Genomic DNA, 15841 nt, shown 5'->3' on the forward strand with positions numbered 1-15841 from the left:
AAAATCATTTGACCATATATGCGAAGGTTTATTTGTGGGCTGTGTTAGGCTTTTAAAGATTAGGTATCCTAGCTGACATACAATCTCATCATTTCTCACCGATGTTATTCCTGCAGCTTCCTAGCTGGAGTCATGCTTCGAAGTCCATAGCTGTGGCAAACCTATTCTCCTTTACCAGCCGCGTGTCCCAGCCGCTCAGCCCCCGCGGGTTCCCTGTGCCCTGCAGGGCGGGCTTCGGGCTCCTCGCCCTGTGGGCTCAGGGCGTCCTGCCCGGCCCCCGCCCCCGGCCCCCTCTCCAGCCCCTTCTCCCGCCACCTTCTGTGACGTGCCTCCTCGCTCGGGTCACAAGCTCATCCTTGGAACCAGCATGAGAAGTGTGCCCTCCTGCTCCCCTCATGCACACTGGGTGCAGTCCTGCGGTCCTGCACCCCGGGGCCTGTCCCGGGCCTCCCCAGCCCGGGGCCTGTCCTGGGCCTCCCCTTCAGAATCTGGCCTCCTCCCCTGGGCTCTGTACTGGCCCAGACCTTGACATGGCTCTGGCACTCTGTGTAAGCTTTGCCTTCTCCGTTTGTCCTCCTGGGTTATGGGACAGGAATTCGCCCCTGCCTTAGTGCCTTACACAATATCGGTGCTGAGTAAATATTCATTGAATGAAATGAATTCATCTAAAACTAAAAAACAAAAAGAGCAAGGAAGAAGTGAAAGGCATCAGGTCGGGTATCAGAAATGGTTTCCCTTTCCTGTGAACTGCGGGCCTTTAAAGCAGCGTTTCTTCCTTCCAGTGACATTCTCCCTCTTTCCCCATACTTGCCACTGTGATTGCAGTTGTTACATTCTTCCAAACAGGTAGATAATCTTAATGGTATTTTGAAAGGAAGGAGAGAATAAGGAGAAAACAGAAAAAGAAATGGTGTGGGGGGGGGGAGGGGAAAGAAATCATCCACCTTATGTAAAAGCATTTAACAAGTGACAGTTGAAGTTGAGTCAGAATTGGCTCAGGGCGCAGGGGTACAGTGTCATGCTGTGAGAGATGCAGCCGTCTCGATCACGTTAACACACACGCTCCTCAGCACCTGTTGTCGCAAGTGCCTCTCAGGCCTGTGGAAATTTTGAGTGGTGAATAATTATTTGCCTCAGAACGTAGCACCTCCTCAAAGAGGAGCTTTTTGTCTAACTTCGATGATTCTGTTTCGACGTGGCTAAATTCGTGAATTGAAAACTTTTAGTCAGATCTTGGTTCAAAGAGGTTGTCAAGAAAGAACACAGGGTTTTGCTGTCAGTTACCCGTGGAGTGTTGTGTCCTTTATGGTCCGGTGAGAACAGCCAGCCAGGCCCTGCTGGTCCCCTGCGCGTGTGACTCCCACTTCCCTCCGGCTCTGGGAGAAGCTCACACGTAGGGCATCCGGAGGGCATCCGGAGGATAGCGGAGGCAGAGGGCGGGTCCAGTTGGTGCGCAGAGCTGAGGATGAGGCGTGCGGGGCCTCTGGCGGCCACCGTCACAGCTCTCGCGCTTCGTCCCTGGAACCTCCATCCTCCCGCACGTTGGAAAGCAGCGTCGTAGTTCAGTCTCCGCCTTTGGTTACTTTCTGACTTCTTCATCACAGCTTGAGACGTTTTCTCCTTAATTAATATGCGATTCTGAAGTTAGGTATCCAAAATCATCTGAAATTTGGAATGGACGACTACAGGGGTCCCGGGACTAGACAGCTCACGTGTTTTTAGCGCCAAGATTTTACAGTTCTAAATGGTCATTGATCCTGTCGGAGTCTTAAGGAAGGAATCACGCCAGTCTCAGAGGACTGGATTAATCAATGAATCAAATTCTTGAGATATATAATCTGCTCCCCGAGCCTCGGGCAGTTTGGGAAGCCTGAGGTTTAAAGTGATAAACCCTGACAGGCCACAAGGGTTCTCATTAATTCTGGCTAACAGATCACTTAAGAATTTCAACAGGGCCTAGTGGTGCTCCAGTGGCTTCCGAGAATAAATAACACCTTTTAGAGGTGACTTACCTCAGAGCGGTTTACACGGGCAGTAATCTGGAAGGATCTGATTCAGGAGTCGAAGCCTCCGAAGTCCTTGGATGAAGCACAGATGCCGAGAAGGCAGTGTGGGAAACGCTGTGTGGTACTTCGTTTCGTGAAGTGGCAACTTGGCAGAGTCGCGTTTAGAAGTGACGGCGCCCTGGCCCTCCGCGTTCCCTTCTGCGCGGTAGAGTCTGTCGCAGACGGTGGTGCGCTGTCCGCAGAAGCCGGGAATCGGCGCGACAGAATGGCACTCGCTGTGGCTTAGCACAGGGGGCCTTCGCGAATGCTCGTTTTCCTGCGTAGCCAAGAACTGCATCTTTGGTTAAATGTCAGGGGGGCCATAGCCGCAGGATGGGTATTCACGGACAGGCCTTTGCTCTGTCCCTGGCTGCCTCTTGAGGAAGGAGGTCAGAGGTCCAGGTGACATAATTCTATGGGCATGTGTGCCTAAGGAAAACAGCCAGGTGGAACGGGCATGGGTCTTTTTTGCTTTCTTATCTTACTGCTTACAAAATTTATTCCTCATTGCATTAAAAGTATATTTAACAGTTTAAATATTCTCTGATATTTTATCAGGTTTAAAAGATTTGATATTTAGCTATAAAATAGAGCTATAATGCTAATGGCTTTACAAATACTGAATGACTTAAAGTTTGTTCACACTCTACAACTTGTTAAATGCAACATTTTCAGAGTTTATCCCATTTTTATTCATATGAGTAAACAATATATATGTTCGTAGCGTATCAAGGAATCTTCGTAGATTAAAGATTTGCCATTTTTTGGGGTACAGTGTACTGTTTATTTTTTTAAATTAGTATTATAGAAATTTAGAATAGTATAATAAACCCTCATGTACCCTTTACTCAGCCTTAGAAGTTATCGACATTTTGTCATTTTAAAGTTATTAAAACAACAATACTAAAAGTTTGGAAATGAGAATGGAAATCACGTGGTCTCATCCACCCATCCAGCCCTTATTGAATGTATTCTCTTCTGTTCATTTCTTAAAGTTATAATAGACAGATGTTGTTTCCCTTTTTCATTTTGCTGAACCTCATATAGAACTAAGAGCTAATAACAGCTTCCGTCAGTTGATGTCCTCCTGAGCCAGGCCCTGTGCTACTTGCTCCCCCTGTAATTCACAGAATCTTCATAATAACAGCGTGGTGGAGATGCCCCTCGCCCCCATCCACAGGTGAGGAGCCTGGGCTCAGAGGTTAAGAGATGGTTCAAGAGTCACATATTTAGTATATGGGTGGATGCAAATGAGTGTAACTCCAAGGTCTTTCCTCCCTCTAATGTGGCCTCTTCAAAAGTGTTTTTTTCACGTTGCTACATAGTTACATTTTTGAGAAGATATGTCAGTACATACATTTGACCACATATGCATGTGAGCAGCACTAGGGCAGGTGATATTGAGAAGCTAGAGGGGTGAGAGGCTTGCCCTTTCGTGCCTGTGCTGCATGCCAGCAAGGGGGACCCCACCCCTGTCGGACGCGCACACAGGACACGAAATGGGCCTTAACGAGGTGTTCGCTATAAATGTTATAGAAACTCTGCAGAGAAGGAGATGGGCGAGGATTAGGCCCCATGTGTAGAGAAGCCTGCTAACAGATCGGGGATTTCAGCTAAAATTAAAAAGACTGACAACACCAAATGTTAGTGAGGGTGTGGGACACCCAGAGCTCTCACACATGGCGGCTGCGAGGGTAGAATGGCAAAGCCACTTTGGAAAACAGTGTGACAGTTTCTTATAAAAATCTACTTATCCACTAACCAGCAATTCCACTCCTCAGTATTTACCTACAAGAGATGCAAGCTTATGTCTCCTATAAGACTTGTACGTGTATTGTAGCAGCTTGTGTATAATAACTCTGTATTCATTTTCTTTGACTGAATAACAAATTACACAGACTACATCCATTTATTAGCTCACTGTTTTGTAGATCAGAAATGCGCTTGGTGTGGCTGGATTCTCTGCTCCCAGCCTCACGAGGCTGAAATGAAGGAGTCAGCAAGAGTGAGCGCTCGCCTGGAGGCCTGGAGGCGATCCACTTTCAGCCTCTTCTTGTTGGCAGAATTCAGTATCTTGCAGCCATAGGCCTGAGGTCCCGTTTCCTTGCTGGGTGCTGGCTGGGCGCCACCCTCAGCTCCCAGAGGCCGCCTTCCTTCCTTGACATGGAGTCCCCTCCGTTTCCTGTTAGCAACAGCATATCGAATCCTCCTGATGCTTCAAATTTCTGACTTCTCCCGACTGGAGAAAACTCAGGGTCAAGCCAGGCCCACCTCAGTAATCTCCCTGTCTCAAAGTCACCTGTGCCATATAACAGACCCTAGTCATTGGGGTAAAAATACGCCATATTTACAGCCCTGGGATTATGCAGGGTCTGTACCCCTAGAGCATAGGGGGTCTTGCAGAACCATCTTAGATTTCTGTTTGCCACAAACACCCAATTGGAAACAACCCAGAAGTCTACCAGCCCTCCGCTTTCAAAAGGGGCAACTTATTAATGTGCACGAGAATATGGATGATTCTCAAAAACCCTCTGTTTAAAGAAGCATGAAGAGCGCTTATTGTATGGTGCCACTTCTTTGAAATTCTAGAAAAATTAAAACTAATCTGCAGTAATACAAAATAAGAGGCGCGGTTACGGATGGGGAGAAGGAAGTGGAGCTACCCTGAGAGCAGGCGTAAGCGCGCGTCAGGGGTGATGGCGGCGGCCACCCCTCGGCAGGCGCACGGACTGCACGGGCGCTTCCGTTTGTCAGGGCTCTGGGGATCTGTTTATTGCACCGAACGTGAATTTCACCTCAGTTTATAGAAACTAAAACATTACTTTATTGGGTCCTTGTTATATGAACCACATCATATAATGATAGTCAACCACTGTGTGTGTGTGTGTGTGTGTGTGTGTGTAGAGATAGTATAGATATAGATATAGATGACTACCATCAGAAAACGTTAAAGCTACCATGTAATTATTTTTGTGTTCTTAATATTATTTGGTGTTGTAAATAACGTCTACTGCTGTTTATTCCAGTTTCTACTACCTCAGGTGTCCTACAGATTTTTCTTCTACCAAAGTTCACTTTCACATTGAAATTATATTTGCCATGGATAGGACTTTAATTCCTAAGTCTTCTATAGGGTATAGGGCTAACTTCTGTTAGCATCCAACTGTGTAAGCAAATGCTACCAAAAAAAAAAAAATTCTCTAGGCTAAGAGGATTTGGCATTGGGCCTAAATGTGCCCTTTGTTATTTTAAATACATTTAAAATATTTTAATTAAAATTTTTACTCCATTGAACCAGTTTTACAGATTTGTTCCTGTTTTGGCATTTTGTCAAATAGTTTTTGAGCAAAAAAAAAAGAGAGAGAGAGAAAACATTAAAGCTGGAAGCAACTTTATAAATTATCTAGTCTAATTCCCTTGTAAACACTACTGCTTTGGTGAAGAAAAAAGTTTGGCATTCCTAATGATAAAATCTGCTGTAGCCACCTTCTGCACTCAGGGGGGTAGTTAGACAAGTACCTGTCTGTGCTTGCCAGCAGGAAATATGGCAGAGAGACAGGTTTGCTAACAGCAATGCATGTCTAAGTGTGAGCACAGAATCTGGATAGAGATATTTTACTTAGATGTGTTTGGCAGGAGACGTTTTCTTACTGAGTTTGATTTGATCAGGGAATTCACAACTCTGTGCTGTAGCCCATGCATGGTCTGTCTGAGAAACAAGTTGTAAGAACCCCATAGTAGTTAATAAAGAACACACATGGTGTTAATTTTCAATATCTGTGAGTGAGCTCACAGAAATAAATGATCTCTATGATAACCCAAGATTTGATGACATTATGAGTGGAAAAAAGACAAACTTAGGTAGGTGGATTTCAGGAACCCACTCTGTAGTTTTTATTCTATTCTTTTAAAAAGTTTTTTTCTCATATCTACTATGAGATTAATTCCATAGGATACATTAATTGCATATGATTCCTTGGCTTATTATTGACTTAAGATTTTAAATGCAGAATGAAAATATTTAAGTGGCTATTAAAATGATTACGGCTTTAACAATTAGTTTAGTTATCTTAAAAATTCTGAAGTGTTCTTTGGCTTTTTGTGATGAAATGTTGCCATGTGCCAGCGCTTTAAGTTTTTGAATTTTTTTCTTAGTGTCCAAACGTTTTATTTCCTGATTAGATTTCACTCAGGTCCTTGTGGAAGTTTGCGTTCATTGACACCTGGAATCGATTCTGACTGTTATGGGGTTATGGTTCCTTTCAGTGAATTAAAGAGAATTTGTAAACGCCCACGCCATCCTATCCAAGTTATTTATATGTTGAGTGGTTAATCTAATTAGAGTAAACGAAGAGTTTTGAAATTAGAATTGCCAAATACTTTAAGTTCTGAGAAAGTATAGCTTTTTTTGTATAGATAGCTCATAATAAACCTGTGTAGTTGCATCTATAACAATTCTTAGTTTTTCTATATTAAAGAATATAATTTTGGCTTGCTTTACTTATGAATAATGCAGTTTATGTAAAATGATTTGGTGAGATGAAAACTCTTTGTCTTGATCTACAGGTGTTAAAATAATTATCCTTTAAAACAGCTACACACAAAAAAACCAAATACTTTATAATTCCACTTGTATGAAGTGCCTAAAGTAGTTAAATTCATAGAAACAGAAAGTAGATAGATGGTGGTTGCCAGGGCGGGGGGAAGGGGAAATGGGAGTTGTTGTTTAATGGGTGTAGAGTTTCAGTTTTGCAAGATGAAAAAGTTTGGGAGATCTGTTGCAAAACTTGCAAAACTGTGTGAATTCGCTTATCACTGCCGGACTGATCTGCAGAGACTTCCATGGTTTCGATGGTAACGTTTATGTTATGTGCATTTTACCACAAATGAAAGTTAAAGAAAAATTATTAAAGGATCTCCTGCGTTTTCCATGTTTGAGATGAGAAAACCAAGGCAGTAATTACAGCCAAGGAGTAAAAGATGCGGAATAAGGAGTAAAAGTCTCCTTCAGCGTGGCTGGCGCTCGCCCCCTTTGCCTCCCACAGCGCGCGGCCCATCTTTCTTCTGGGGCAGCTTCTCAGCACCTTCTTATACTTTGACCCCTTCCCAAAGTGGCTTGACTGGTAGATTTAAAATTTTTAAATATGGAGCAAACCATAGCTGAGAATGAAGTGGGCACGTCGTGTAATCTGCTGCTGTTTGTTGGCCTGGGACTTCGGCGTGTGACCAGGAACATTGGAAAAAAATGACGGAGCAGCCACTGTGCGTCAGGCCCTGTGCTCGTGTTTTCACAGGTGTGTTTTGAGAGTCAGTCGTTTATCAGAAATAGATCAAATGCACCAAACTTAAAGGAACTTGGGATTGTTATATTTTAAGGTCGTTTTGGCCAGGGGGATATTTTTCTGCTTGGAACAACTTATAAATGACTTAACAAGGGTGTATTTCTAATGAGAGTACATTTTGGCATTAAAATTGTGCTTACATGTGTTTTACTGATGTGTGGAGCTCATTTCCAATGTGTGGATAGCCACAATGTCCTCCAAGTGTTCATTATGCCAGATCGATCAGATTTAAGTCGCTAGGGGCAGAGATCGAGGGAACAAGACAGAGCACGTTTGCCCCTGACTGCCCCACTTCGTGTTACGGCCCACAGCGGGGTGTTCACGGCCAGTGTGCCGCGTCCTCCCAGAGGAGGGGACCGTGCATCAGAATGTTTATTTTAAGCAGCAGATTTAGAAATTGTCAGCATTTTCATTTTAGGGTTACACTTTTTTATTTGTCATAATTCCAAGAAGAGTGAATAATTTTAGACTTGTGTATGTGAGTACATATGTGCATTATTATGCGTGTGTGTGTGTGTGTGTGTGTGTGTGTGTATGTGTGTGTGAGAGAGACAGAGAATGAGAGAGAGAGTCATCCCCTTAATAACAGGAGGGGGTAGAGGCTTACTTAGTCTATTATCATAAAGCTCTGCTAATGTAGCGTCTGAGTCATGTGACTGCAGAAAAGGCTATTATCTCAATGAAAAGGAAACTCGTTTTTAGAACAAGCAACAGAATAGAAGCAGGAAGAATTTTCGAGTGTTCCACCATGCTGGATTGTCAAAGGGGGATCTGTCTGATCAGCAGCTAAAAAAGGATCTGTGAGGCTAGTTTGTCAGCTAGAAACAAACGATGGAGGAGATAAGCTGCAGGGGGCTCCGCGGGTGCCTGGGTTTACAGCGAGGCGGGATGGGGGTTTGGGCTAAGAGAGATTTATCTCAGAGGCAATAAATGTATTGCTAATTGTGGGGTGGTTTTTTTTTTTTTTTTTTTTTTTTTGGAAGAGTGATGTATGGTATTTTTATTTCCATCACTGGTGAAGAGAAAGACAAGCTGCTGAGCCCTGGCTTGAACTGCAGAGGCTGTGGACAATTCCAAGGTGTGTGTCACAAGTGCTCTGACTTAATATGTGGTGATGTTCTTGGAATTCTGTGTGCTTGTGGATTGGATGTGCGTGTTGTCAGAGGGAGAGCCGAGCGTGACAGCCAGGCAGTGGCTCTGCTCTCCGGAACAAATAGACGCGATGCGATCAAGATCGACCCTGTCCTTGTTCTTATTGCTTTTGTGTTTTTGTTTTTTGTTTTTTGTTTGTTTGTTTGTTTGTTTTTTAGTGATTAAAGGTTTCTTGCAGTTTCTTTTTGTGGCCAAATACAGTCTCATGCTTGTTTTAGGAAATATTTTGGCAAGCATTTTCTAAAATTCAGAAGAAGAATCCAATGCAAATTTTAATCATTAGGAAGTAAATATAAGCTTTATGTTTCTATCTCTATTTTTTCCAGTATTCTTTTGTAATTTAAACTTAAAAGGGAGCTTTGCAGTGAATTTGAAATTATTTAATTTTTGGTTAGATAATAAATAAAGCTTTCTTATTTGGCTGAGACCTCGAATGAAAGATTTTTTTTCTTGTTATATGCATAGTACCTAACTTTCTCTGATTTATTGCATCCTTATGCTACTATATTCAGAAAGCTACAAACATTCAGTTAATCTTTAGACTGTGCTTGTCCACTTTTGCTCATGCTAATGCTATTAATTCTCTTAGCAGTCTGTACCTTTCTCTTAACCTTGGCAGGTGTAGTACTTAAAAATCTGAGATTGGTGAAAGATAATCATAAGCTTTATCGGAAAAAGGTTAACTATTATACAGTTTGTACTGGAGTAATGAATTCACTAATATATTTTTCATTTAACTTCTAGACCAGATATGCCCTCTTTGGGGGTTTGTGTTTCCAAATCACTTATTTTGAAACTAAACTATACTGTTTACCTCTCTCTTTTGAAAATGTCATTGGAGGAAGTAAGAAATCTCTCAGGCTGTTATGCACTGTATAGACAGTTTACAAAGAATTCTTTTATCTTTTCCAATCAACAATGGTGAGAGTAACCAAACATAAATTTTAATTATACTAAGTACAGGAGAATGTCTTTCTTATAATACCTATAAACCATATCTTAGCCCAATATAGTTTAATAAACCATTAATCTTATTATAGTGGGATTTTTCTCCAAAAAACAAAAACAAACAAAAAAATAAAACATGACACCTTAGTTTAATCTATCCACATAAAAGGACAATTTGGTTCAAATAAACAGTTAATTAACTGTAGTTTTGACTGTTTGACAATTTTTTTTTTTTTAATTGTAGGACTCTCACATTTTTGTTAGTAGGCTATAAGACAGAAGGTTGCATACTGGTTTGAGCCCAAAGTTACTAACATATGTTAAAATTTTTTAATAATAAAATTTTTATAGCCAGGTTATTTGGGCTTTCTTTGTTTTCCTTTTCTTCTGCTATTAACTTTTATTTTGTTCCCTTATCCAAAGCCTTTGAAATGAGCCAAGGATTTTGGGATAAGTCAAGGTGTTTTATTGAGCAGCTACTATTATTACAAGACACTGAGAAACACTAAGAGAAAACAAAGGCAAATAAGACATTTAAATCAACATGATAACCTAACTGTCACTGGAACCCAGCCTCAATAAATGTGATTATCGGGCTTAGCAGGTCCTCAAATAATATAGTCGTTTTTCAACGTCTCTTTGTTGGAACCTGGACGAGAAAGAAAAAATTCACTCCCACAGTGGCCGCCGTGTGGGGTTCACACTCTCGCCATGGCTTTTCTCCGGGCTCCTCCCACGTCCCAGAGCTGTGCACTTGGGGGGCGGGGAATGTGGCACCACTGTGCCGTCTGAGTGCGTGTGGCTGTGAGAGGCCCTGCGATGGGCGGGCGTCCTGCCCAGGCCAGACCCCGTTCTGTGGCCCGAGCCGCCAGGACAGGCTCTGGCCACCACTTGCACGTTTTCGTGAATCTTTTTGTGAGTCTAGCTCACATTTATGTCAGTGTTTAATATTCAAGTGTTTAGGTCTTTAGAAGTTTGGTGATGTTTTTGTGACCAGAAATAAGCCGTAGGAGCTTAATTCTTGTTTGTATCAATTAGTCTGTAGTAGAATTGGTTGCGTTATATGCCGTTTCACTGAACGGCAAAGTTAACCATCGAGGACGTTAAGTGAGGACTTACTGTATTTTATAGGAACTTTAAATAGTTAAAAGGAATTTTTGGTAAAACTCGTTTAACCAATCAGAGGATACATTCCTGCTGACCTTTCACATGAGCGGGTTCGAACGGCAGTTCTAACTGTGTCCGTCTGCGCTCTCTCCTGGGTCCTTTGTGTCACAACAGGAAAAAAGTCTGTTCTGTTTACAGTCTCTTAAAACTGGACTATTTTCCTGACCATGGTGTTTTTCTCCTAGCACATCAAATATCAGTCCTTTACATTCTAAAATACTTTTATATTATGTTATCCAAAAATACCTTTACTTTTAGAGGTTGGAGAGTAAGGAAGAACCCCAGTCTTATTATTAGAGTTAAAAGACACAAGTTCGACATCAGGGTAGTGTCTAAACAAGCCAGATGACTAGCTTGCAAATCCTGCTACACTTCAGAATTCCAACCACAATAATTAACCACAAATATTATAACCAGGTCTGATCTTGTCAGGCTGAGGGGGTTTGCTTCTTGGAGCAATTTTTAATTTGTAAAAAAAGACAGGGCAAGAAAAGATGCAATTGAAGGCAATCGTTGTATTCAGTGGTTAAAACTCAATGAAATGTGCATAGGAATTTTTTTGTTCGCGACAGTAAATGGGAAGATTTGGACAGGATTGCGGTACTGGGCTATGTTTTAGATGTAGTTTAATTCTTTGGGAGCCAAAAGGGTGTAAAATTCCTAAAGTGTAAAAGTCGGAGCAACAACCAGCAGGTTGTCCCTGGGTCCCTCCTACGAGGCTTACTCTGAATGTTGCCACTCGGAGATGCTGAGAAAGGTTAGGACCCACGGGCTTGCCCGTTTTCTCTCACGCGCCGCCCGTGGTCCTTACTAAGGCGGAGGACTTGGCGTTGCTGCTCTGGGTGTCAGTGGTAGCAGCGACTTTCTCGTTCCCAGGCTCCCAGTTAACGTGCAGGGTTGTAGCTTGTAATGTAAGAGTTACTAATATGGTGTAACAAAAGCGTGTATTCGCTTTCACTTTAAAGATAACTTAATAATTACAGGTTTATTTTTTAAAGATTTTGTAAAAATCACCAAATACTGTACTCTTGATTGGAATAAATTGTTTCTTCTTAAAAAACCAGTCAAGTTGAGATATATCCTCTCACACCTCGGAGATACCATAGGCTCTTTTGAGACCACCACAGTGAAGCGACTATCACCGTAAAGCGGGTAGCACACATTTTTTGGTTTTCCAGTGAATATAAAAGTTATGTTTCTTACTACCGCAGTCTGTTAAGTGTGCAGTAGTGTTATGTCTAAAAAAAATCACCTTAATTAAAAAGTGCTTTATTGCTAAAAAGCGCCAGCCATCGTCTGACCTTCTGTGAGTCATAACCTTTCAACCAGCGGAGAGTCTCGCCTTGGTGATACTGGTAGCTGATGACTGATCCTGGTGGTGGTTGTCGAAGGTTGTGGAAATGTCTTAAAATAAGACAACGGCGAAGTTGGCTGTGGTCGACTCTTCCTTTCACAACTGTTTCTCTGTGGCATGCGATGCTGGTCGGTAGCATTTTACTCACTGTAGAACGTCTTTCAAAATCGGAGTCAGTCCTCGCACACCCTGCAAATGCTTTGTCAGCCAAGTTCATGTAATATTCTGAATCCTTTGTTGTCAGTTCAGTAATCTTCACCGTGTCTTCACTGGGAGTAGGTTCCCTGTCGAGGAACCGCTTTCTCTGCTCGTGCATGAGAAGCAGCGTGTCGGCCGTCAAAGCTTGGCCGTGACGCCGCGGCTCAGGCGCATCTGCAGGCCCCACGCCCAGGCCTCGTGCCCACGCCGCTCCCAGCACATCTGCAGTTACCTCCGCCGCCGAAGTCTTCAACCCCTTGGCGCTCGCTGCCCGTGAGGGTTAAGATCAGCCTCTCTCTGAACTCCCGGTAATGTTGATATTGCGAACTCTTCCCATGGACCACAAATGCTCTGAAAAGTGTTGGGAATGATGAATCCTTTCCAGAAGGTTTTCAATTAACTTCGCTTAGGCCCATCAGAAGAATCACTGTCTATGCAGCTGTAGCCTTGCGAAATGCATTTCTTAAATAATTAGACTTGAAAGTTGAAATGACTCCTTGATCCATGGGCTGGAGGGTGGACTTCGTGTTCGCAGGCGTGAAAACTACATGCACCCCACTGTCCGCCTCCAGCAGGGCTCCTGGGTGCCCAGCCGCACTGTCCATGAGCAGTAATATTTTGAAAGGAATCGTTTTGTTTGTTTGTTTGTTTGTTTTTCTGAGCAGCAGGTCTCACTGGTGGGCTTAAAATATCCCCTAAACCATGGTGTAAACAGGTGTGCTGCCATCCAGGCCTCGTCGTTCCATTCGTAGAGCACAGGCAGAGTAGATTTAGCATAACTCTTAGGGGCTCTAGCATTTTTAGATTGGTAAGTGACTATTATCTTCAGCTTAAAGTCACCAGCTGCATCTGTCCTTTGAATCTTTGAAGCCAGGCACTGACTTCTCTCTAGGTGTGAGAGTCCCAGATGGCATCTTCTTCCAATATAAGGCTGTTTCGTGTACACTGAAAATCTGCTGTTTAGTGTAGCCGCCTTCACGAATTAGCCTAGCTAGACCTTCTGGGTAACTTGCTGTAACTTCCACATCAGCGCTTGCTGCTTCGCCTTGCACTTTTATGTTGCGGAGCTGTTTCCTTAAACCTCATGAACCGACCTCTGCGGCCTCCGGCTTCTCTCCTGCAGCTCCCTCGCCTCTCTCAGCCTTCACAGAATTAAGCAGTTAGGGCCTTGCTCTGGGCTGCGCTTTCGCTTACGGGAATGTTGGGGCTGGTTGGATCTTCTATCCAGACCACTAAAGCTTTACTCACAAGCAACAAGATTGTGTTTCTTTCTTATCATTCATGCATTCCCAGAGTGGAACCTTCCATTTCCTTCGAGGACTCCTTTGCATGCACAACCTGACTAACTTTGGCACAAGAGGCCTGACTTTCGGCCTGTCTTGGCTTTTGACACACCTTCTTCACCGTGCTTAATCATTTCTAGTTTTCGATGTGAAGTGAGAGTGTGTAACCGCTCTTCCTTTCACAGAAACACTTGGAGGCCGTTATCAGGGATGGTGCGGCCCACGGAGAGGAAGAGAGGCTGGGGAGCGGCCGGGACAGTCACGGCCGTGGCCCCACAGGTCACTGACCACAGTTCACCAAAACGAGTATAATAATAATGGAAAAGTTTGAAAGATTGTGCGACTTACCAAAACGTGGCACAGAGATGCCGGTGGGCAGAGGGTGCCTGTGGGATGTGCTCAGACCTTCGGTTTGTGAAGAAACAGCGGCGACGTACAATAAAGCCAAGCGCGAGAAAACGAATCGTGCCCGTGTTGAGGTAGAAGCTAGATGCTCGGTTCCATCATTCAAGATGTTAAATTATGATGCTAAATGAGTCCCTGGCCTAAAGGGTCGTAAAAGCATTGTATGAGGTTTATATGTAAAATTCACGTTTTGCTTCGGTAAATCCTTAGATTCTAGTCAAAATGAATGATAAATAATATTATGTTGAAACATTGTCAGAGAACAAGAACTTTTAAAATTTTTAAATTGTTTTAATTATCCCTTCCAAATTTTACTTTCCTGTTTTAGAATTTTAAGTGATAAAATGTCTAATTTTAAGTGTTATTTTATTTATGCATGTTAATCATATTAATGATAACATTTTATAGGCTTTGCTTTCCCCCCCTGCCTTTTGGTAAGAACAATTACATTAGCAAACGACTGCGTTAGTTATAAAGCTAACCTATGAAGGGCTTCCGTCCACTTTTGCAAGGACCTCACGTGTGTTCGTTTAGTTCTTACAACACTGGTGGTGCTCTCCCAGACTTGTTTTTGCAGTTGAGGAAACAGAGGCACAGAGAGGTAAAGGAACCTGCCCAAGGTCACACAGCTAATGCATAAATAGTGGAGTAGGATTCAAGTCCAGAAAGTTTGCCTCTAGCGTCCGTGCTCTAAATTACTATGTGTACTGGGTGCAGATGGCGCTGTTACTGGAGTTGCCGGTCCATTCTGGAACGAGAACAGGATGAACATGGGGACAGGAGAGAACTACACTTAAGGCTGAAGCGACTTTTTAAAATGTTTGTGCTTTAATGACCTTCTGTTCCACTTCAGACACGTTAAGGCTGACGCATGGGTTTTTCGTTTGCCGTTTGTGTAAATGGTGTTTGGTTTGCAGTAGACGGAAGCACAGCTAATTCAGACTCTGCCACGTGAGGGAGCGTGTCATTACGGGGTAGCCGAGGCTGGCGCAGGAAACGGACCGCGAGTTGCGGCGAGACTGGGCGGGAGCGGGGCGTCCCGCAGGTGAAGGTGTGTGTCGCGCGCCTTCTTTCTCAGCCACCTCTGCTTTTCTTGGCAATTGGAGACCTCGCTGTTTCCAGGGTCGTTTAACTCCCTCCGTTGCTATGGCGGAACACTCAGGGACAAAAAGCAGAGAATCCAAACGAAGACCCTCGTTTTCAGACGCCGAGAGCACCTGGCGCATGAACCACTGACCTGAGGTCTGTTGTCAGTCGCTTGATGTCCTCGCAGATCCCCGGGAGGGGAGTGTGTGTCCGCACAGCCTTCCAGAGGGGGCTCACTCAGGCCAGGTCGAACTTCAATAGTTAACAGGCATGTCTAGTCCTGGTGATGTCACGGTTTCTCCTCGGGATTCATGGTGGAAAAAATTTACCCCATTCAGGCTTGGTGGCTGGATCCTGGCAAATGAGCGGGAAAGTAAAGTATGGCTATAGCTTTATCATTTGTCTTCGGTCTCTGCTGATGGACCCTCCTACCTGGAGCTTTATCTCTAGAATGCAAAAAGAGCCAGTTTCATTCTTGCGCTTATATATTCTTGCCTGTTCATTTATCTAACAACTGTTTATTTTAAGATTTTGTCATGTCCTTCACTAGGACTGGAGAAGAGCAACTGACTGTCCCTGGGCGTGGGGAGAGGATCGATCAGGTGACATTTAGAGCGTGAAAATTGAGCTGATTCTTCAGAGAGTCGTGGGAGGATGTACAGGACACCCTGGGCCCTCAGCGCGCTCCGTGGGAGCCACTCGCCACCAGTGGCTTGTGATTGTTTGTGGCGTGGCTAATCTCCGTGGAGTGCAGATATGCTGTAAAGTGAATTTCACCTGTTTCTTTTGACTTTGGGCTGCTGGGCGATTGGTGGCTCCCGGGATGCTCTGCTGCCGGCGCTGCTCCAAGCCCGGAGGACA

The 15841-nt window shown here is 43.7% G+C and overlaps 1 protein-coding gene across 10 annotated transcripts in view; it reads left to right on the forward strand.

Annotated features, from left to right (window-relative positions):
* NCOA2 (nuclear receptor coactivator 2) overlaps positions 1 to 15841 on the forward strand; it is a 245448-nt gene that overhangs the window by 119470 nt on the left and 110137 nt on the right. The window contains exon 1 of one of the 10 annotated variants that reach the window (XM_016152954.2): positions 8373 to 8465. The exons of the other annotated variants lie outside the window; for them this stretch is intronic. The gene's annotated coding sequence lies outside the window, so the exon portion shown is untranslated. Of the gene's footprint in view, positions 1 to 8372; positions 8466 to 15841 lie in introns of those variants that run through there. 10 annotated transcript variants of the gene reach the window in all.

Source organism: Rousettus aegyptiacus, unplaced genomic scaffold (genome assembly GCF_014176215.1).
Source record: "Rousettus aegyptiacus isolate mRouAeg1 unplaced genomic scaffold, mRouAeg1.p scaffold_m13_p_15, whole genome shotgun sequence".
Taxonomy (NCBI): domain Eukaryota; kingdom Metazoa; phylum Chordata; class Mammalia; order Chiroptera; family Pteropodidae; genus Rousettus; species Rousettus aegyptiacus.